Raw genomic sequence first — 23,969 nt, forward strand, 5'->3', positions numbered from 1 at the left:
GTCTTTATTCTGTTCTGTGTACCATGAACTATACTAATCCAAAAAAAAATCCAAATTGATAAAACATGATTCCTACCCTTAAGTGAAATGAGTATAGTGAAATATAATTTTGATTTTATGGATTTCCTTACAATATAGAGTAATACTCTAGTTATGATATAGACATAGAGAAGCAAATGAAATTGCTTGGAGTTAGAGAGAGTATGTTAAGTGAAGGCTGTATAGTGAGCTGAGTTAAAGAATAATTTGAATTTTCTCAAACTGAATAAAAAGGGATGAGATGGAATGGTGCAACCCAGTTTAACAAAATAGCATGTGAAAAGGCATGCGGATGACATAGTGGGGATTTTAAAGACCTGTAAAGAGTTGAGTGGAGTAAGTGTGTATAAGGGAAGTGGTAAGAGATGGCATGGTGAAAGTAGTTTTAAGGCCAGCTAATGAAGTTATTGTATGCTAAACTAAAAGGCTGTGCATTATACCTAGACTTTGGGAAGCATTAATTAGATAAGCTATATGATCAACTTTATATTTTAAAACTAAACCAAAAAAATGGATTGGTGAAAGTAGTAAAGAGGTCCTTGAAATGTAGTTATGTACTAATTTCACTCAAGAAACTTTATTTTGAGTTCATTATATTTTGAATTAAGTCAGTGGCAATAAAAATGAAAAAAAAACAAATTAACTCAAATGTTTAAAAAACAGAATAAGCAACATGTGAAGACTAATTGGATATGATGAGATTGAATGGTGGTCCAATTTGATATGAAGTATAGGTTTCAGTGGAGATATCGTGGAAGGAAATAGTGAATTTGGTTTGGAGGTGTTACATTTGAGGAGTCTGTAGGGAATTCTGGAGTAAATGACTAACAAGTAGTTGGAAATATGAAACTGGCAAGATTAGTGATATCTGTCCTGGAGTATTTGGGAGTCAATAGCATATGGATAATAGAATGAAAAACAAACAAAACAAAAAACAAATAGCAGAGGGTTAGATACACACACACACACACACACACACACACACACACACAAAAGAAAGAAGTGAGAAAAGCTTGGTAGGTGCACAATACTACAGGACACCAATATTAAAAAGGCAGGAGCCTCCTCTGAAGGAGACTTCATGAGAAATGCAAGGAGTTAGGGAAGGTGACATAGTGTAATACTCAGTGAAGAAACCCAGTAATATAGATATTGAAACTGTCATTAGGTTTTGGAAGTTAGGACGTGGTGCAGTTACCTTGGTTCAGTGAAAAGTGGATGCTGCCTTAAATGGCAGGTAGGTCTTACGATATTAACTGGAATGTGCTTTTGTTTTATTGAGTCCCTAAAGGGAATTGAATATGCAAACGTTGGCCTATTAATTATGCTTCTTCATTGGAACTGGGAAATACTGAATTTGAAGAGAAGTTGGAACTCTTGGAAACAATTTTGGAGAAAGGGGATGAGGAAAAGACACAGAAGAAAAAAGAAGACAAGAGAAGCAAACAAATGGCTAATGAGGTTGTGGTTTGAATTGGATTAAACTGCTATGGTATAATAAAATATATTATTTGTTTTTTGTCTTCAGTTCTTCAAACCCTTGTATTTTCTGAGTAATAGGAGTGTTCTTTGTTATTTATAACTAGTGCCCCAGTGCACAGATTTGTGCACATTTAAAGGAAATTAATTAGAAGATGGCCGGTGAGGCTGACCTAGATGGACCAGACACACCCTGGAGCCAATCTCCTGTGGTCTCTCCCCTGCCTGCCACACCTGGGACGGCACCGCGGCTTGAAGGACATCTGTGGAGTGAGCGGTTGGGAGGGTCTCTTGGCCTGGCCTGTGGGGATTGGGCCAAAACCAGCTCTCCGACATCCCCCAAGGGGTCCTGGATTGTGAGAGGGTGGTTCTCGGATGACACACCCCGGAATCAGACTTCCTCCTCTGTGATTCTGGGTGAGTCATCCGAAAATAGCAGCTGCCAAGTCACCACAGCTTGGCAGCTCCTGTGTTGAGTGTCTGCCCCCTGGTAGTCAGTGCACGTCATAGCTAGTGGTCAGACAGTTGGTCTCTTAGCCTTTTATATATATATATAGATGGGGCCCTCTGGAATACACCAGAGTCTATGCTAGTGAGGTCACTTAGGGTGGAACTACTAGATAATGTCAGGATGGGGGCTAGTCACCACAAAGACCAAACAGAACTCTCAGCCCCACCCTCTGACCACCCAAAGCTAAGAAAGCTATTTAGTAAAGGAAAGCAAAAAGATTATTGAGAAGCTAAGGGACCATTTTAATTAGAAAACTATGCATTTGTAAGGCATCACTTTGCACTTTTCTCAGGTTTCTTTAGCTTTGTATATTAACTAGCCTGCATTCATGGATGGCTTATTTGAAATAAGTAGCTTTGGGATAGAAAGAATAGTCTTTGAAGCTGAAGCTATAATGATAATGAAAGAAATGAAATCTTATATTTGGTAAAGTCCAGTCCACAGTGGCAAAAATGATTCTTATCTATTTTCACAGATGGTTCAACGTTAATGTTATTGGCTTTTATTTTAGTTTTTCTGATACCATTATGTTGTCCAGGAGAGCAATATGATTAATGATTTCTTGTGCTCTTTCTCCTTAGCCAGAATGCACTGCTGTGACATTGATATAGCTCCCCAAAAATTGACTACAAAGAAGTAGGCATGTCATTACTTTTAATTCTGTCTACTTTCTTACTTTAAGAACAGAAAATATTCTGGAAATACGGCTTCTGGAATGTGTAAATGATGTTCAAACCTGGCCATTCAGGAGTGCAGAGAAAGAAAGAAGAGCTCTTCTTCCACTGGGGACCTTCCATAGTGATTGCTGAATAATTTTTTATTTATGTTCAACAGAGGAAATTGATTGAAGTTATCTTTATGCATTTAATGAGGAGATTCAGGAGAAGAGAGTCATTCAAAATGAGATGAAAACCCTGATTCCTATAGGAGTCAGGTGTAGCCAAAGAATAAGAAGTTTACAGTAGAGACATATTAGCCTACCCTGTGTGAATGACAACTGCCGGTTTACACTAAAAATTGTAGCCTGGCCAGCATGGCTCAGTGTTTGAGTGTTGACCTATGAACAAGGAAATCACAATTCAAGTCCCAGTCAGGGCATATGCCCAGGTTGTGGGTTTGATCCCCAGTGTGGAGCATGAAGGAGGCAGCCAATCAATGATTCTATCTCATCATTTATGTTTCTATCTCTCCCTTTCCCTTCCTCTCTGAAATTAATAAAAAATATATTTTAAAAAAGAAACTAAAAATTATTTGTATGTCTAGAGGTACTGTTCTCATTTCGTTGACTTTTGTGATGATATGGGGTCTAGTCTGGCAATTCTTCTGATTTGTTTTTTCCTCAAAGTCTGACCGTTTGTGTGCAATCTTCTAATTTTTAAGTGTTGACTTAAAAATAATGTCAGTTAAATAAATATGTCGGTTTGGTCCTGCTGTAGGCAGTTAGACAGACATGAGCAGAGCAAGGATGATGGGGCAGGTCACTAGTGTGGGAAGCCCCAAGTAACTAACAATGTACAGTCAATTGTGGGGCAGAGCCTCGATCCCAAGGTGACTTTTCCTCCCCCAGCATATCGCTGGTCATGCTGTTTGGACCCCCTGACTTTTATTCCCTAGAAATAACATCTATGCCTTAGTTGTATTTCACCTCCAGGCCCAGATCAGCAACAAAACCAACCATGACTGACATAAGTGAAAGGGATTTCAGAAACAAAACAGGCAAGTTCAAGTTCTGGGAGTCTTAGAGATAAGGAGGGTCCATGCAAGAGAAATGCATAGATGGGGGCTTGAAGACACCAAAATGCTTATCTTCCTTGTACAGAAGATAGAGAAATGCCACAGGAAGGGATTGGGGGACGTTCCAGGCAGATGGAAACATTTCTGGCCTGGGCAATTAAAACATCCATAAACCAAAGACAGAGATATCTCTGGCCTGAGCAGCTGAGAGACCAAAGGCAACTCCAACCAACAAGATAAGAGGGAGGGAAAATGGGGGGCACCATGGAGGATTTAGACTTTGAAACGAATACTATGTAGCAGAATGACCAATGAGGAAGGCATGAGGGTCCTAAATTAATAAAGGATCCAATTAGAAAGGGTCAGGCTCAAAGATCTGCAGTCTTTATAAACCAGGAGACAGAGACTCAGCAGATTTTTAGAGATTTTTGGATTTAGATTTTTCCCATTAGAGAGAAAGAGCAGGCTTTTCCCATTTGGGGGCTCCTCCCCAGGGAGTACCCTTTGGGGACATCCAGCCCAGATGGAGTTTGCATATGCTTCTAATAAACTTCTACATTTTTATTAAAGAAATCTGTTCGTCCACAAATTTATTATTCAACTTCATTGTATAAGAACCCACGAGAAGAATCTGCACCCCTGAACCTCACATTTCATCAGGACCAGCTGCATTGAATCATGACTCCCTGCCCTGGTGCTGGCCAATCTGTGGAGACCACAACCCTGAAAAGACACACGTGGAAAACTGCTGAATATTCTATTGAGATCTTCCCCTGGCGTCTCCCCTAAAATTTCCATTCTTAGTATGGAGGGCCCAGTGCATTCTCCCTCCCAGGAGTGCACAGTACCTTTCCCTTTCCCTTTTCCTTCCTTCCCAGGCACTTTACCATTAGCTTCCTCATTTTCAAGCTCCAAGGCTCCTTCCCTTCCATAACATATTTCCTAAGCCCATTTCTTCTAGGAATTACTTTGTCTATCTCTGTAATTTACCAAGTAAATATTCTCTTACAGTTTTGGGTCTCGGCTCTGAATTATTTCCTATCCAGAACCCAATTGCCCAGGTTTGGTCTGACCTCACTAGTCAGACACCTGCTGCAGTCCCTGCTGCCTTCAACTGTCCCCTTTTAGCCAGATTATGCATCCACTGGGCCTGATAGACATTTAATAATAAATGTTTCTATAACATTTGTATAATGCAAAAAGTAAACAACAAACTACAAATCCAAGGCCCAGATGTTCATTAAAAACAATGAGCCTCTCTTTTTCTGGGGGGGGGGGGGGGTGTGTTGCTCTAGAGCAGTGGTCGGCAAACCCATGAGTCAACAGAGCCAAATATCAACAGCACAACGATTGAAATTTCTTTTGAGAGCCAAATTTTTTAAACTTAAACTATATAGGTAGGTACATCATTATTAACTCAATTAGGGTACTCCTAAGGCTTAGGAAGAGCCACACTCAAGGGGCCAAAGAGCTGCATGTGGCTTGAGAGCCGCAGCTTGCCGACCATGGTTCTAGAGTATTCACAAAACAAGAATTAGAACATTTAAAATATAAATATTGTCATGTTCACCATTATTAACATAGTGGTGAAATGCCAAATGTCAGAATTTCCAATGCAAAAATTGTAAAGGATATTACATGATTATTATTAACCTAACACAGTTATACCACCCAGCGGCTGTATAATAGGCATAATACAATTAGAAATTTAAGGTAATTAAATCCAATATTTTAATGGTTAACCAAAACACTTCCCATGTTTGACATTATTGTAACATGAATCAAAAATGATTGATATAAGTGCAGTCCTATAATATTTATGTTTGTGGTTTTGCCGGGGGTGGGGGGGATGAGTGTCAACTTTTAAATCTCAGAGAAAAATAAATGTAAACTTTGTGTGGATCACATGGTAGGTAATAAAAAAATACTTCATAAAATTTCTGTTCACTAAGCCTCTGAAAAAAAAATTAAGAGTCACCTGTCATACTCACCTTTACAGCTTCTTCCATCTTCTTTTACTTCAAATCCATCTTCACAGTAACATCTTGTACTATTTCTGACCACTGCACATTTATACTGACAATTCAACTGCTGGCAACTGGGCAACAGTTCTGTAGAGAAACACAGAAAGATCACCTCTATATGCATGTGCACATATATTTTTTAAATTTAAATATTGTTAATATTTGCTCAGTGCATCCTTCAAAGTTTCTGTGATTGGTTGAGAGACCAAACAGCATGTATTCCTTCTAAAATATGTTGCTTTGCATTTGTTTGAAGTATCGTTAATATTTCAGGTCTATCTGTTCAGTCTTTCACTTTTTAGCATATTATATATGTTCAAAGTCACAAAATCCTTTCAAATTCTTGTAAATTAAATTATTTCAAATGGAAAAATGTCAACTAAGTGGTTGATTTCACCATTGGTTCCATGCCTTTCCTATCTGACGTATCAATTGATTTTCTATCTTTTGAGCACTTGTTTTGATTTACTAATCCATGTGTAACCTTCATAGCAATCAATGAATATATTCAATTTCAATAATTTTTCTTTCACGAGTTGCAAAATATTAGACAGCTACTGGACATAATATATTTTGTTATATCTGAATTATTTCAGAGTGAATATTTCATTAAAACAAAAATTAGCAAGCCATCGGAGCAAACTAAGATTCAATATGATAAATGCATGAAACAGCTGAAGTGACAGGAGAATATTCACTGCGTAAATTTCTAACAGGAATAAGAATTGTTAAACTAGAAAAATATATGCATAGAACATGTAACTGATTTTTCTATTTGAAAATAGGGGTATTGCTAGACTGGCATGACTCAGTGGCTGAGCGTGGACCTATGAACCAGGAGGTTACAGTTCAATTCCCAGTCAGGACACATTCCTGGGTTTCAGGCTCGATCCCCAATAGGGGATGTACAAGAGGTAGCCAATCAATGATTCTTTCTTATCAATGATGTTTCTATTTCTCTCACCCTCTTGCTTCCGCTCTCAAACCAATAAAAATATATATTTAAAAAAGAAAATAGGGTTATTAATGGATTGCGACAGCCCTCCTGTCCCACCCCAGGAATAAAAATAAGGGTATTGAAGGGTATTGAATATTAAACTTAAATGATTTAAAATATGTTGATATTTGCTGCAAGTTTATCTGCTGCTTCAGAAATATATATATATATATATATACACACATACATATATGTGTGAATAAATATATACATATATATATACACACATATATATATGTAAATGTATAAAAAGTCAAATGTGGAAAAGAACAGCAAAAATATTTCAAGCTGAAAACTTGACATTTTACTAGAAATTTAATTATCTATAGTATTTTTTTAGCCAATTACTTTTCAACTCTCTAATTATTTTATGCATGTTCTCTCTGTAAAACTTCAAATTTCCTTCCTATGGTCACACATATTATGAAGGCAGCCTGAGCCCCGCCCCCCCCCACACACACACACACACACAACCTGCATTCTGATGCATAAGCTTGCTAGCCCCAACCCCCTTTCTGCTTGTGTCCTCGATAGCCTTCCAGAACCTGTTTATCTGCAGCGGGGGACAAAAAAAGCCCCCACAGAAGATTAACTGCTGGCACCAGCTAGCCTGGGTGGTTCGTTGTAGTAATCTCACTTCCCGGTCCCAACCCATGGGGGCTGCAAAACCTGTGAAAAGTCCGGAAGCCTGGTCCATATTTGGGAGACAAAGAAACTAAGGGGATAAAAGAAAAGACAACCCCCCAGCCCAACCCCTCATCCGGAACTCAAGCTTTGGAGACTGAGTCCCCTGAGAAACCACACTAGTGCCTCTGCAAATAAAAGGTTTTCCTGAATCTTCCGAGGGCCCATAATGTGTTTTCTGGCCCTTTGGTAATTTCTGTCACGGTATGATAATTTTGCTTCCTGCTTTTCTAAGAAAATTGAAGCACTCAAAAGAGATTTTTCACAGATCTGTTTTTCATATTTATCCACCTCTGCATATTCTTGTCTTTTTTGCTTTTCAAACTCATAATCAAAGCCCGAACTCCAATTCCTTTACACAAATTCCATGCCCTCTCACTGAGTCAAGGATATAACTTCAGCTGTTCTCTACTTCCTCTCATAATCGCTTTTTATTTTTCAAATAACTAAGTACTAGAACAAACTAACGCCCTCAATCTTTGTCAATTAACTTTTACCAGAACACAATGAAGCCCCTTTGTTTAAATATTCCCTCAGGCTGCTTTTACTCTACAAAGGCAGAGCTGGCTAGTTGCCTCAAAGACTTATGACCCACAAAGCCTAAAATATTTACTATCGCTCTTTATAGAAAGTTTTTTGACCCCTGCACTAGTTCCATCTCAGCATCAAACATGCTCTTATTTTTCCCCAACTTAAAAACCAAGAACTTTGACCTCCCTTCTCCTATTAGTCACCATTGTTCAATTCCTTTTTGCAACAAAATTTTAAAAATTACCCATACCCACTGTCTCTCTCTACCCTTCTGTTTCTATCTTAAACCCACTCCATCAAGCCTCTGCTCCTAAGAAATGCTCGTGTGAATATCTCCAATGACCTTGATGCTAACTAAATGCAATGACCTTTTCTCAGTCCTCATCTCCCTTGACCTCTCAGTAGCAGTAGACACAGGGAACTACTGTTTCTGATACAGATTCATGACTTGACTTCCACGGGCTCCACACCCTTGGTTTTCCTCCTATTTCACAGTCTCCTTTGTGAGCTTCCTCCTCTTATTGTCAACCTGCCACTGTTGGGGTGACCTAGGGCTGAGGCTGTGATCTTTTTCTATCAATATGCTATTGGTGAACTGAACAAATATCATAGCTTCCTCTCTGACTGGGACATAACTGTAATATCATAACTTGACAGCTAGTTGTGCCCTGTTCAATTTCTAATGTTCACTGCTGTGATTACATTAAAGTTCTTTCTCCTTGAAAACTTGGAACAATTGTTGTTTCCAAAATATAAATTCAACCAATATACAAATTAACTATATTTTATTTAATAGGTTTGGATTTGGGATCAGTGCTAATTTTATGCTAACATAAATGTCAATATTTATGTAACGTAAAAAGAGTAGTAACTTGGTTTATAAAAATGTATTAGCAATAAAATATGTAATAAATGTTTCTTTATACCAGTATATATAGCTACAAATTATAAATCTATATCAAGTTCTTTAATTTTGCAATCTTTTTGAAACACACAGCAGTTAAACATGTAGTTATTATTGTAACTTACATTTTACAGGTGATAAATCTGATGGTTGATAACCCAAGATTATACAGCAAACATACAGTAGAGCTAGCATTCAAATTAAGGTCATTCTAAATATAAAGTCTATGTTCTGATATCTATATATTTAATACCTATGTAATGATACCTGTAATTCCCACTGAACAATCTGGTGATAGCTGGAACCATGGTGTATCTTTGTTTGTCAGCCTAGGCTTAGTAATGTGTGACAGAAAACTGGAAGTGTTTCACGATTTTTATAGGGTAAATGCATCAAAAAATCAATAAAATAGCTGAACTCTAGGATGAAGATTAACAGTCTCAAGTTTCATTTCTACTTCATTAAACTAGGTCCTAAATATCATTCATTTACATCTTCAAATCAGGTAATTGAATTGTCAAATCTTGTTTGATTTATGTGGAATCATTTCAAAATTGCTGTGCATATATGTGCTGCTTAAGTCCAACATGGATTGAGTACCTAGTCAAAGTTACAAGCTAAGTTGCCCACAGATACAAAATTGCTTTACCCAAACTAAGTGATTATACCATGAGTGGGGAAGTTGGTGGTGTTAGGTGGGAAGAACAATGTTAGACAGGTATAACTCATAGCAGAATAATATATATGTTAAATAACAATGTAAATTCATAGGCTAGAAAGAGAAAAATTCATACAGAGACTGAAAATGGGGGTAGGTATCTGGAACATACTGTTGACTGTGGTAGAAAATAGGACTGGAATTGTTTTGGACCAGGACCAAGTGGATTAATTATTAGATTAAGTAGCATTCTCTCCTGATAATGTGAGTCATTGATAGTTAATGAGGACAGGGTGATATATTCTGACTTGTATTGTTTGAAAGTAACTAATAGCAGGGAGAAAGATAAGTGAAAAATAGTGAAAGAAGAAAACCCATCTAAAAGGCTACAATAGCAAAGGCATAAATTAGGGCTATGAATATTTAGATCAATGGATGGTCAAAAACTTGGTGAAAGCATAATGTCAGGGAGTTAATAGTACCAATAAAATGTATTAAGAATAACAGGAGAACTGGAAGTTTGGGGAAAATAATAAATTTGTCTTTGTTTAGTTTAAAATGTTGATAGGGTAATGGGCATGAGAAGGTTGAGAATTTGAGTCTATTTAAGAAAAGAATGTTGGACTGGAGTTGTAAATCTGGAAGTTACAAATGTGAAGTTGGTGCTTGTAGCCCCAGGAGGTAAGAATCATCCCTCATAAAGAAGTTTTATGATACAATTATAATCTAGAGAACTTCTACATGTGAAAGGCAAGGAGAAAAAGTGTTAATGAAGAAACTGCTAAATAATCAAACGTATAGATGAAGAATCTAGGAAGCTTCACAAAACCTAAGGAAGAAGAACAGTTCACCAAAGTGAGCAGAGCCATTAATGGCAAAGCCTTAGAGAAATATACTTGGATTAACTCTAAAAAAATGCACGGGGTTTCCAAATAGGATCAATGAAGACCTTTAAAAAGGGTTTCAGTAGAGCAGAGAGGACAAAGATAAATGTAATAAGGGGCTGGGACAGAAAGAGGAAATGGAAAGGGCTGTCATAGAAAAGACTTACACATTTTAGGGGATAAAGAGAAGAAAGGTATGGGAATGCCCTACGTAATTTAGTCTGTACCTTACGGCAGGCGTAATAACTCATGTTTTTACGTATATTACATGTTTTACATGTATTTTACATGTATTATTTTTACCACTTAATCCCAGTAGCCCAACTCTCTTTTTCCCCTGTCTCAATCTGAAGTAGAAAATCCACAGACTATTGGTTCCATCTTTCGGCCCTCCCAGGGGTCCTCAAACTTTTTAAACAGGGGGCCAGTTCACTGTCCCTCAGACCGTTGGAGGGCCGGACTATAGTTTAAAAAAAACTATGAACAAATTCCTATGCACACTGCACATATCTCATTTTGAAATAAAAAAACAAAACGGGAACAAATACAATATTTGTATTTGCATGTGGCCCGCGGGCTGTAGTTTGAGGACCCTTACATCCAATGCGTACTGACTGATTCAAGTTAACAACATGGGGGTTGTGATGGGGAGAATTGAGGAGAAATAAAAGAAAATGGGGCAGGGGAATGACTATGAAAATCCAGAACCTCAACCACAGTTTTGAGTATTGGGGGTCTTGTGGTTGGAAATAGCAGAAAAAACGTCGGCAACTTAGCTTGTGGTTTATCGATTTTATCCTGTATGAGAATTTGTGTTTGTGCAGAGAAGTGATAGGGAGATGATTAAATGGTATATGATATCAGGTAAAATGGTAAATGCTGATTCTTCTAACGGGCTATGAAGAACTATGAAGAATTGACAGCATGAAAAACTAAAATTTAAAATTTGGCTTGACTCTGTGAAAGCAATACTAATTATTATAATGTTATCTATTAGAACTACTTACCAGTTATGCCTAATTATGTGCAACACTATAATGATTATGTATGTAATTAAAAATTCATCAAATTAATTTTGCTAGAAAGCTTATTAGAGTAGAACAGAAATTTCATACTCAGATCAGTCTTCATAGAGTGCTTTTTATGAAGCATGGTCATTGGTTCATGCAACATTATCATTGGTTTGGATCTTAAACTGAAGTAGGAAGACCACTAGTATTTAAGGAGATGCAATATGCAAGCCAAGAAACAGATATGTAAACAGGGAATCTGATCTGTATTCCTCAGCATTATCATAAAAGGAAAGTGTCATTTTTAATTAAAGGAGAGTAGCTATGATGTCAGGAATCAAATGTAATGCAATTGATGAAGACAGAGCCAACACAGTCCCACTCCATTCTGCTATTTTAAGGAATATTTTTATTATCTTTTCAAAGTTGTATAGGAGAGTACTATAAAAGTGTGGGTATATATTTTCTATCAAATGTAAGTTAACAGTTTACAATAACCATGTCAAAGGCTAAAACGGGCTAAATAAACAAGGTTTAAGTTGATGTGGGCCGCAAAAAAAAAAAAAAAGCTTCAATTTTCATAGAAACGTACGTTTATTTCAATAGAGACATGTTGAATACAAAAGACTGAAATAAATGAGTAAACAATCATTAGCGAACGTCGTAGTTCATTATTAATAATTATGTATAATAGGATATTGTAAAAATTAAGTTATGAAATTTTTATTAAAACTTTTCTTGCATACTTTATATTGGCAGAGCTGTAAAAAAATATTCGTTGTGGGCCACATGTGGCCCATGGGCCATGAGTTTGACATGTTTGGTTTACAAATAGCATGTAGCTTTGCGGTATCTAAGATTCTAAGATGTTCTTTAACTTAGAAATAGATTTAAGAAATAAATTTTTGAATTTTTATTATTAATAATAAATAGTAAGAATTCTACTTGGATACGAAATTAATTCATATTATATCTCTTTTCCTTTTTCTTTTCTCTAAGAGCTGGTGAAATATAATGGCTAAAGACTGTGAAGCCAGAGTACCTAAGCTCTAATTCTGGTTTTACTAATTCCAGGTTATGTGAGTATCACAAAAATTAGCTAATGTTCACCAATCCTGTTTCCTCTTCACGGGCAAATAAAACAAGAAGTTTTCCCACTTGACGTGCTATTAGGTTAAAGCCATATATCTGGCTTCTGGACAATGTTATATAAGCAAAATTAGTGTGCGCCTCTTCCTGAACTGCCCTTGAAGAATTCAGATAATCTTCCACTTTCTTCCCTTCACTTGTCAGTGCTCTGGATGCAAGGAATTCAGCAGAAAACTCATCGGACCTTGGGATAGTAGAAGCCTCAAATTGAGGGAGCCTGAACACAACATAGGAGGCAGCCCTGAACCTAACTGTACTGTGATCTGGATTACAAATTATTATTTGTTGTTGTTGTTTCATTGAACTCCCTAGGTACTAGGGTTGTTTGTTATACAATACATGGTGATAGGTAAATGACCTAAGATCTCAATTCTTGTTTTTAGTTATCTCTAAAATGGGAATAATAATAGAAACTACCTCATAGAGTTGTCATGAGTTTTAAATGGGGTAAGTCATGCCAACTTCTTAAAATATTGTCTGCCAAATAGTAACTTTTTATTATCAGTATTTTTACTGTCATTGCGATTAACCATTTAAGGTTAATCACTCATTCAGTACAACAGAATACCTACTGTCAATATTCGTATAATTTACACATTTTTTTCCGGCAATTTGGAACTATGTTTCTTTTTACAACAGGAGGCCTTTCTCTTTCGCTCTTTCACTTTTGGGTGTTACATGACATAATTCTAGTTTTGCCCCCAAAGCACATGTGCATTTTTAAATGTCTTCTAGAGAAGATATCTTTTAGGCAAATTCTCCTGAAATGTTTACCTGATTGCAGAGGGGAAAACACTAACCACAGGAAATAAAGATTTTTCTATCCTGGCTACTAGCAATTGGTTCCTATAAAATATGAGTGTTATTCTCTGAAGCAAATCAATGTACATCCACATTTAATTTTCTACATAAGCACGGACCAATTAACACCTCAGATAAGCAATTTTCACCAAATAGCTATGGCCATTTTCTCAGTCTTTAGGGATTATTATGTTTTTTGTGGGTGTTTTTTTTTAAACAGCATTGGGTTTTAGAACACATTTCCCCAAATGTATGCTGGTTCATGATTTATAAAACACATACAAATAACTTGCTAACCTGCCTCAAAGTAAAAACACAACAGCAGAGAATGGTGATTAAAAGATGATAACTTGATTCCAACAATTATAAGATTCTAACAATTACAATAATTACAAGTTATTACTGTTAGGAGGATTCTTTGTATATTAGTTTTGTTTACATAAATATTTCTAAGCCAGAGAACCACTGTTTGCAATGTTGTATGTACAGCCATCAATTCATCTATAGTATAATCAATAGCAATATGCTGGCAGCCTTTATGACCTAAAATCAAACAATTCACATTGATTGTGTATTGGACTTAATACGATAGTGAGAACACAGCTATTGTATTCATGTGCTTCTAGGTTATATATTTCTCCCAGAGAGAAAATTAGAACTTTTATAAACTCTTTGGAAATACAAAAAGATACAGGTACCTTCCCAAATATATGTTATATGGGACATTATTTTACAAGGTAAAATAAGGTTTTATTCTCAAATTTAGTAATCAAATTGCTCCTTGAATTTGCCTTATACAAAAATGCCCTTTAACCAACAACTATAATTTTAGTAATGAGAAAAAAATTTATTCTTTTCAATGTAGCACTTTGAAAAAATAAGTATTTCCTTCACTTTTTATACTTGGAAATTGAAAAGCTGATACAGCATATTACCATGCCAGACAGTCCCTCTTGTCAGCAGGACACGTGCTTGTCATATTCAGGATGGTGATAATTTGTGCCACATCATTCTTTTTCTCACCCCTATTTCCCTGGCCTATTAAAAAGGAGTGTGAGCTGGATTCCAGAGATTAGGCTCCTGCTTGTGGCTGCTAATGTGAATTTCTTCAGAATAATTTGCTTATTGCTAAACCACAGTCCTGGCCTCACTTTTTCAATGCGCTCTTAACATTAAGGAAAGAAATTCTTTTTTAAATATGTTTGTTCCATTTTTGTTGTAGTATAACTTGCATACAGTAAAATTCACTCCTTTTAGTGTACAGTTCTGTGAGTATGAACAAATGCATACAGTTGTGTAACGAATACCATCCTCAAGATATAGAACAGGGCCATTATCCCAAAAGATTTTTCTGGCTCTTCTGCAGTCATCTCCTTGCCCCACTGCCAATTTTTGGAAATTACTGATCTGCTTTCTATCTCTATAGTTTTGTCTATTCTAGTGTGGTTCTATAGATGGAATCATCCAGCCGGTGGCATCTTTACTTAGTAAAATGTATTTGAGATTCATCCATGTTGTTTTATCAGTAGTACTGCTGAATAGTGTCCACTCCATGAATGTACTCAGTTTGTTTATTCATCTCACAAGTGATTGAGATTTCAGTTATTTCTAGTTTGGGTTCATTGTTTATATAGGTGCTATATACATTTACATACATGTTTTGTATAAATATAGGTTATCATTTTGTTTGGGTAATATGGGATGGGAATGTTTATCCTATCTAATAAAGATATGCTAATTGACTCTCACACCATCACCAACATGGCAGTACCCACAGCCAATAAGGAAGGAATATGCTAATTCACTGCCCCGCCCTCAAAGATGGCACCACCCATAGCCAATAAGGAGGGAATATGCTAATTAACTGCCCCACCCTCCACCCTCAAAGATGGCAGTGCCCACAGCCACAAGGTAAAGTGGATAGGGGGCAATCAGGAAGACAGGCAGGTGAGCAGTTAGGAGCCAGCAGTCCCGGGTTGTTGGATCGGGCCAAAACCGGCAGTCAGACATCCCCCGAGGGGTCCCAGATTGGAGAGGGTGCAGGCTGGGTTGAGGGACACCCTCCCCCCCGCCCAGTGAACAAATTTCATGCACCAGGCCTCTAGTATGGTAAAAGATATTTCACTTTATAAGAATCTATCAAATTTTCATGTAATATGTAAGATATGAATCAAGGTTCATTTTCTTTTTACATTAAATGTTGAACTTTTCCAGCATTTGTTAATCTAACCTTTCTCCATTGAATTACATTTGAATCTTTGTTAAAAATCAGTGGATTACATATTTGTGGGGGTATTTTTGATTAATCTACATATTTACCCTTTTTCCAATATCACACTGTTTTTGGTATAGTAAATCTTGAAATCTGGTAGCATGAGTTCTCATTCTATGTCCTTGTATAGATACTTAGTTCCTTAATATTTCCATAAAAATTTTATAATCAGCTTTTCAGTTTCTATGAAACCCTGCTAGGATTTTAATTGGAATTTTATTAAGTCTACAGATTTGGAAACACTGACATCTTAACAACATTATGGAGTCTTCTAATTTACAAATATGGTGTATATATACATTTATTTTGAGCTTTGGGTGCTTTTATTCATGAGTTTTCAGCATATATTACACAAATATGTTCAATTCATCCCTAATTATTTCATAGTTTGAGTGTTGCTATGAGTGGTATTGTTTATTTCAACTTCCAAGTGCACGTGGCTTGCATTTAGAAATACAATTGATTTTTACAAATTAACCTTGTATCATATGACCTTACTAAATTCACAAAAAGACACAAATTAAAAACAGCAGCTAGAAAAGAGAGGCTGTCACTGCAGACTCTATAACTTTAAAAAGATAATAAGAAAATCTACCAACCTCTCTAAGCCGTTAAATTTGACAACACAGATGAAATAAATTAATACTGTGAAAGACACAAACTGCTAAATCTCACTCAAGGAGAAATAGATAATCTGAATATTTCTATATTTATAAAATAAATTGAATTAGAACTAAAACCTCCCACAAAGAAAATTTTAGATCCAGATAGTTTCACTGGAGATTCCATTAAACATTTGCAGAAGAAATGGTACCATTTCCATGCAAACATTTCTAAAAATCAGATGAAAAGAAAACATTTCTAACTCATTTTTACGAGTTTAGAATTATTCTAATACCCAAATCATACAAATACATTCAAAATAAGAAAACTATAAAACAATACTCCCTTTGAACATAGATATACACTTCCTAACAAACCAAATATAGCAATATATAAAGTAATAATAGATCATGACTATATGAGGTTTACCATATAATACAAGACTGGCTTAGAATTTGAAAATCAATTAATGCAGGTTACCATATCAATAGACTAACAGAGAACAAAAATATGATCATTTCAATACTGGCCTAAAAAGCACCTAACAAAAAAACCATATTCATTGACCTGGCAAATATCTGCTATGATATCAGGGACAAGTCATAACAGGAGCAAGGTAACTGCTCTTATCACTTATAGGCAATAATGGACTGGATGCCCTAGCCAGTGCAGTAAGTTAGAGGGGAAAAAAAAGATTTTAAGGATTAAAAATTAGAAAGAATGAAATAAATAAAACAACCTCTATTTTCAAACAACACAATTGCCTACATAGATTTTTTTTAAATATAGCAACATGGTTCAGAACTCAAAAGCAATTCTTTTAAAATACTATTTAATAAATGAACATGAGTAAGCTATCACTTCATACTTTTCACTTTGCATATTAATATTCTTATGAATTTACTATTCTTTCAATAAGGAAAAGCAAAAGTTTTTATAATTTACATATATTATCAGGTAGAAGTTGTAGATAATTATGTAGTTTATGAAAATATTCTGTGGACTGAGTGTGAAGTTTATAACAGATTGTACACATTTTGTTTTAAAATAACATGGTTGTATGTATATACTCAGCGTATACATATATATATCTTCCCATCTTTTTTGATAGTTGTATATTATTCCATTTTATGGATTATTCATAATTTAGTAAATAAATTACCCGCTGAAACACATTTTTTTTTTAGAAAGGACACAGCTACCTGTTTAAATATCATTTTACTTTTCCTTCTGAAACAAGTGAAGAGTTGTTTGTAAGCAGTGGTGACCCCAGGCAGATACTCTAGGTCCTGCCTCTCTTTCCATCTGGTTTGGGCCTCATAACTGGTTATTACCTACCGAAGGTGTGCAGGAATGATATCTATCTCTTCCTCATCAGAAAGATGAAGAGTGTTCATGTCTTCTCCACTCCCGTATTCTCTTATTTACCGCCTGGAAAAGTCCTTGCACTGCCATGCTTTCATGCTGTTTTCTCAGACATTTCTCTATCTATACTGGGAATACAACTGTAAGGTATTCTACCCCATGAAATTTGAAATGTATAAACTAATCCAAAGCTAAACCAAAGTGACAACAACAAAAAACTTGAGCATGTACCACACCAATGGTGAGAGATTTTCCCATTTTATATTATATCTGCAAGCTGCAGGTTTACTGAGAGAAGGAGTTCTAACCTCAACTCACTGGCTAACACTAGATGGAAATGGCTTCTTTAGACTCCAAATAAAATCATTTTTAGTAACTTACCTACTTTGCATTCTGATTTCTTAAGGAACATTTTATTTTAATGGCATTCAGAGTTCTAAAATTTAAATATACAAAACTTTTAAAGTTTTTATTATACAGAAAATTAATATCTAGTTACCAAGGCACAATCAAATGAGAAGAGGTTAATTTATTTTATGTTACAAAAAGACAAATTTGGTTTCAATATTCATTGACAAAATGTGCTAAATAATATACCTGTAATCTGTAGGTATAAGTTATTAGTGAAAATATTGTGCAAGAAAAACATTTCCTTCAGTTTTACCTGTGAGAGGATATCCTATATAATAAAAGGCTAATATGCAAATTGTCCCCTCAACAGAGAGTTCAACCCGAAGTTTGACCAGGCGTCCGGGCCAGCCCACCAACTGCCCACAGCCCCTCCCCCTGGCTAGCCCCACCCCTGATTGGCTCCCCCCACCTCATTCGAGGTGGGCCATCCAGATCCCATTCATGCACGAATTTGTGCACTGAGCCTCTAGTGAGAAGATAAAACAAAACCACACATGCTTGTGTGGGGTTTTCTTCTCAGGTTAAATTATATGAGGACAATGCCATTACTAATGTCATAGGGATGGTGTGAGATTTAAATACAGTAATTCAATAGAAGCACTTAGTTAGTGTTTGAATATTTTAAAAGGCCTATTATAGGTTGGCAGTTATAATAGTATAATTACAATAATTAACATTTCCACCAAAGGGACCCAGAAATTTTCTCTTCCATTTTTGTTTCTATAAAATAACAGGCACACAAGCTTTCTTGAAATGTGCTTCTAGTTCTTAAGGTAGAAGACATAGACCTGTTGGTAATATCTCTTTCCAGACATTTAATTGCACACTAGTTCTTAAATGTTCTGAGCCTTAGATTTCAACTGAGCAAATGTTTTGATGAGTTTTCGTGCATATTAAAATTATAATGAGAGCAAGCGTGCTCTATAAGCTGAAAGTATCATGTAACTGCCTAGATATGAACTGGTATAGAGAGAGATAAGGGAGAGAGAGCTGAGGATGCTATGCACATTGGACTGATAAAACTAAGGTAGTATGTGGTATTATGCATCTTGTTTTAGTAGTGTTTTGTATTTGATTTTGTGGTAAGGATTATAGGCTATGTGTATTAATAATAAGAAAACCATTGCTATATCTTTGCCTGGTTCAATATACTTAGATGCATCCCCAGTGAAACTATGCTTGAGGGGGAAAATAACCAAATTTGCCACAAGGACCTGAGAAAAATATAATTACCTAATAGAAACTGCATACATCTAGTAAAAGAATTTTTATGCCTATAGGTGGAAGGGTAAAAAATGAATATATAGTTGAAGATAGATTATATGCATATAAATTACATAAGTATATTACATAACTTATTTGAGCTAAACATAATAGGGTGGAGGCAGTAGTAGCATTTGGGTTCAAGAACATGAGGTAGCATGAATAAAGTAACCTCCTTTGAAAAGGGAGTTCATAACTTCTAGCAATTTCTGCATATTTAGGAGGTTAGAGGTACTTGTGATTAAATCTACAGTATTTGCAAAGTGAAGGTAAAAGTCATTTTTCTTTCCTTTCAAAGATCAGACATTGTTGTCTTAAATCCTCATACTAGTCCCAGTCCATAGAGGCAACAATAACCTTGGGAAGGTGTCTATTAAGGTCAATACATGAGGATGAACAAAGGTAAATGCAACACATTTTTTGGCAGCAGAACACTGAAGGTTTATTCTCTGAAGAGATGGAAGCAGAGTAATTTTTTTTTACCGGGAGAACAGTAGGCACAGACACAGGCATGGGTCTCACATTAAAAACAGGTGGAAGCTCTACTGCAGGAACAGACCAAGAATACTGGGCTCCAACTGCCCTCCTCGCTCATGGGGCAGACGTTCCATGCCAAGAAGACCAAAGGCAACCATAGCCACCTAGAATGCCACTTGTAAAGCAGAGGGGTCACTCTGAGGGAAGTGGGGCAGTGCACCCATCTCTAGCTCCAGGGCAGAGATAAAGAGATGGCCCAGGGGGAAGAGCAGGCTTGCAGAACAGATATCTGGGTCACACTCCTGGTGGGAACTGACTTCATTTAGATCAGAGCACCGGGAAGTTCAAACCTAAAAGCCTGTCAAAAGCAATAGAGATTTTGGTGGTTATTAAGGAAGACAATGATGGTGGCTCCATGGGAGCAACAAACTAAAACAAAGGTCAGCTAGACTCAAGAGAAAAGATGGCTAAGAAGAAGAATCCTCCTAAAGTTAGAACAAAGTTCAAAGACTGCTTCTGAGAAGCGGCCAAAATTGTATTGAATAAGACAGTGGAGCAATTTATGACAAAGTCCTTTTTGAATAAAAATTTGATTTTTGGGGGGTGTCATTGGTTAATAAAATTACGTAGGTTTCAGGTGTACAATTCTATTATATATCATCTGTATATTGTATTATCAGCTGAGACTTAGTGCATGCTAGCTGGCAAGTGTGATAACAATAGAGGCATACATCTTAAAAAAAAAATCAGGTAAACAGAAAATCAAACAGAGTCCTTTTAAAACACTGTCATCCCAGGGGGCTGTGGATATGCCCAAGTCTATACCCTAAAAGGGGCGACAGAGACTTCACCAAAATAGTCCAGTCCATGTAATAAAAAAATTAAACATGCCTAAAGATAAAATAAAATAAACCACCAAGTCCCACAATAAGGGGCAGGGAAGAGCAGTATCTAGAGTTGTTGTGGGAAACTGTTTGTTGCCTTCACTATCTGATAAACATAGACAAAGGACCCCCCCCCCTCCAAAGGCTGGGTGCCTTTGAAGCCCTAGCAGAGGTCAGCTAGGCGCCACCTCTGTTTGTCCAGACAGTGGTAGCTGAAACTACTCCTCCATTTATTATTATGTAAATCCTTGCTGATGGGCTAGTCTGCCTGTTGCCAGGGGTCACCTGCCTAAGGGCTATGCTATGGGTGCATCCCAGAATCAATAAAAGCTTGGTGAGGCCTAAGCATGAGAGAAGTCCTTCGGGACTTGGCCGCCTGGTCCCCCAATATTGCAAAATGAACTCGTGTCTTTTTCTCTCATTTGTTGTGCGGCTCCTCTTTCAGATACCGAACCCAACTCCACACAGAACGTGGAGGGAGTCTTACTCGACAGTTGTTAAAATATATTATCAAAAATTCTAAGCTTTCAATAAAAAATTATGAGACATGCAAAGAAACAGTAACCTGTGACTCACACCAGGTTGTAACAAGAAATGCTTTTCAGAGACCCCCATGTGAGGATTAGCAAACAAAGACACAAAATAGCTATTATATATTTACTAGATGCCCACTATATGAAATTTGTGCACTGGTAGGGTCCCTAGTGGCTGCCAGCTGCCACCCAGGCAATCCCTCCCTTTCCCCAGCTGGCCCTGCCCCCTGGTCGAACTTCCAGATAAACTTCCTGTCCAGGGGACAATTTGCACACTACGTTTTTATTATATAGGATTCAATAAAACTACAAGAAAAATGCTGAAAGAAGTAGAGAATATGGTAAAAATAGCACAGGTGACAGAATAAAGATAAATTGTACTTTATCAAAAGTGAAAACTTTGTATATCAAATTATACTATCAGAATGAAAAGGCAACCGAGGAAACTGGAGAAAAATGTAAATATATTCTGAAATAATATATATGATAAATAATTGATATCCATAATTTACAAAAACTTTTATGATCCAATTAACAAAAAAAAAGCCGATTTTTAAATGAGTAAATAACTTGAGTAGATATTTCTCTAAATAAAATATAAAAATTGCCAATAATAACATGAAAAAATGTTCAACATCATTAATCATTAGATCAATGCAAATGAAAACCATAATGAGATACTATTTCACACCAGTAAGGTGGCCATTATTAGAAAAAGAAAATTAAAAAATAAACAGAAAATAACAAGTATTGGCAAGGATGTGGAGAAATTGTAACACTGTGCATTACCGCTAAGAATATAAAATGGTGCAGTCACAATGGAAAACAGTATGATGGTTCCTTAAAAAGTTAATATAGAATTACCATATTATACAACAATTCTACTTCTGGGTATGTAACCAAAATAGTAAAAGCAATGATTTGGACATATATTTGTACACAGTTGTTTCATAGTAATATTGTTCAAAATAACTGAAAGGTGGAAATGATCAAAATGTGCATAACCAGGTAAATAGATAAACAAAATGTGATATATGCATACAAAGGAATGTTATTCTGACACATGCCTCAACATAAATAAACCTTAAAGATATGCTAAGTGAAACAAGCCAGTCAAATAAAAAAAAATTGCATGACTCCACTTATGTGTACCTAGAGTGGTCGGATTTATAGAGCTAAAATATAATGATGGTTTGGTTTCCAGAGCTGGGGAAGGTATGGGAATTCGTGTTTAATTTGTATGGCATTTCAGCTTGGAAAGCTGAAAATTTCTAGAGATGAATAGGGTAACAGTTGTACAACAATGTGACTGTACTTAATGCCACTGAGATGGACACTTAAAAGTTATAAAAATGATAAATTTGATATTATGTATGTGTTATCACAATAAAAAACCTGAAAGTGAAATTGAAAACAATTCCACTTAAAATAGCACCAAAAACAAAATACTTAGGAATAAATTTAATAAAAGAAGTGTAAGATTTATACACTAAAATTTCATGTTCATGAATTATAAGATGATACTTTCCACATGATCTACAGATTCAACAGTTTAAATTAGGAAAAGTCACAGACAGCTTTGGAAGGTATGTCAACAAGAAATTCTACATGGGTTAGATCTGAAGACTAAGATAATGATGATGAAAACAGTGAATATTGATTTAAACAATAACTGTATATATTTTGGAAGAATCTATGTAGTAGGTGAGTTAAGAAGGGCATTTTCTAAGCAAGCAAAATAATCACCAGTAGAAAGCAGCCTTTCTGCATAAATTGGCCAGATGATCTAAAGTTCCTATGGAAATGCAAGGAACAGAATAGCCAGGCAAAGCCTTAAAATGACGAACAAAGTGAAAAGACACACTTCCCTATTTCACAATTTACTACAAAACTACAGTAATCAAGACGATGCCATACTGGCATACGGATAGACAAATAGCTCAATGGAACAGAATTGAGACTCTAGATATAAACTCTCACATCTATGCCTACTTTATACAAAGTTTGCATTCTAAGTTGCTTTCTTATTCTTGGTGAAGGACGAAAATCTTCCTGGATTGATGCTTCTATATAATTCCCTGGGTGATGAAATTTTGGTCGGCTTAAATGTCTGAAAAAACAATCTTAGTCTGTCAATTGACAGGTTTTACATAGTAGAGTCTATGAATCATTTTTGTTAGAATTTAGGCATTGCTTCACTGTTTTCTAATTTCAATAATACTACTGAATGTTCCAATACAATTGTGATACCCGATTGTTTGTATGTGAGTTTTAATAACATGTTTATTAAACTATAGTTCATATATCACATAATTCACATAATTAAACCATAAAATCCAGTGTTTTTTGTTTATTGACAGAGTTTTGCAACCGTCATGATAATTAATTTAGCATATTTTTATTATAACAAAAATTAACCTTGCACTCACTACCACCATTCTAAAGGCGGACGTAGTCTAGACAATTCATGTAATGGGATTATACAACATGTAGTCTTCTGGGACTGACTTTTCACTAGCTTAATGTTTTAAAGATTCATTGATGCAGCTTATACCAGTACTTCATTTTCATTGCCAAATAATGTTCCACTGCATGGATATACCTCATTTTGTTTTCTCATCCATCCATTGAGCAAAGAAAAGAAAGACTCATGGGCACAGACAACAGTATGGCGATGGCCAGAGGGAAGGTGGCTAGGGAGAGTAGTAGAAGGTAAAGGGGGGATAAATGGTGATGACTTGGGGTGGTAAACACCA

At 36.0% G+C, this 23,969-nt stretch overlaps 1 long non-coding RNA gene across 3 annotated transcripts in view; it reads left to right on the forward strand.

Annotated features, from left to right (window-relative positions):
• The first annotated feature begins 6,659 nt into the window (after positions 1-6,659).
• LOC107183902 overlaps positions 6,660-23,969 on the forward strand; it is a 21,862-nt gene continuing 4,552 nt past the window's right edge. Inside the window, exons 1-5 of one of the 3 annotated variants that reach the window (XR_001514724.1) lie at positions 9,354-9,408; positions 12,457-12,534; positions 12,988-13,051; positions 17,659-17,792; positions 22,731-22,799. This is a non-coding gene — a long non-coding RNA (uncharacterized LOC107183902). Of the gene's footprint in view, positions 6,702-9,353; positions 9,409-12,456; positions 12,535-12,987; positions 13,052-17,658; positions 17,793-22,730; positions 22,800-23,969 lie in introns of those variants that run through there. The other 2 variants (XR_001514723.1, XR_001514722.1) reach the window with 2 other exon arrangements.

This window comes from Myotis davidii, unplaced genomic scaffold (genome assembly GCF_000327345.1).
Source record: "Myotis davidii unplaced genomic scaffold, ASM32734v1 scaffold560, whole genome shotgun sequence".
Taxonomy (NCBI): Eukaryota; Metazoa; Chordata; class Mammalia; order Chiroptera; family Vespertilionidae; genus Myotis; species Myotis davidii.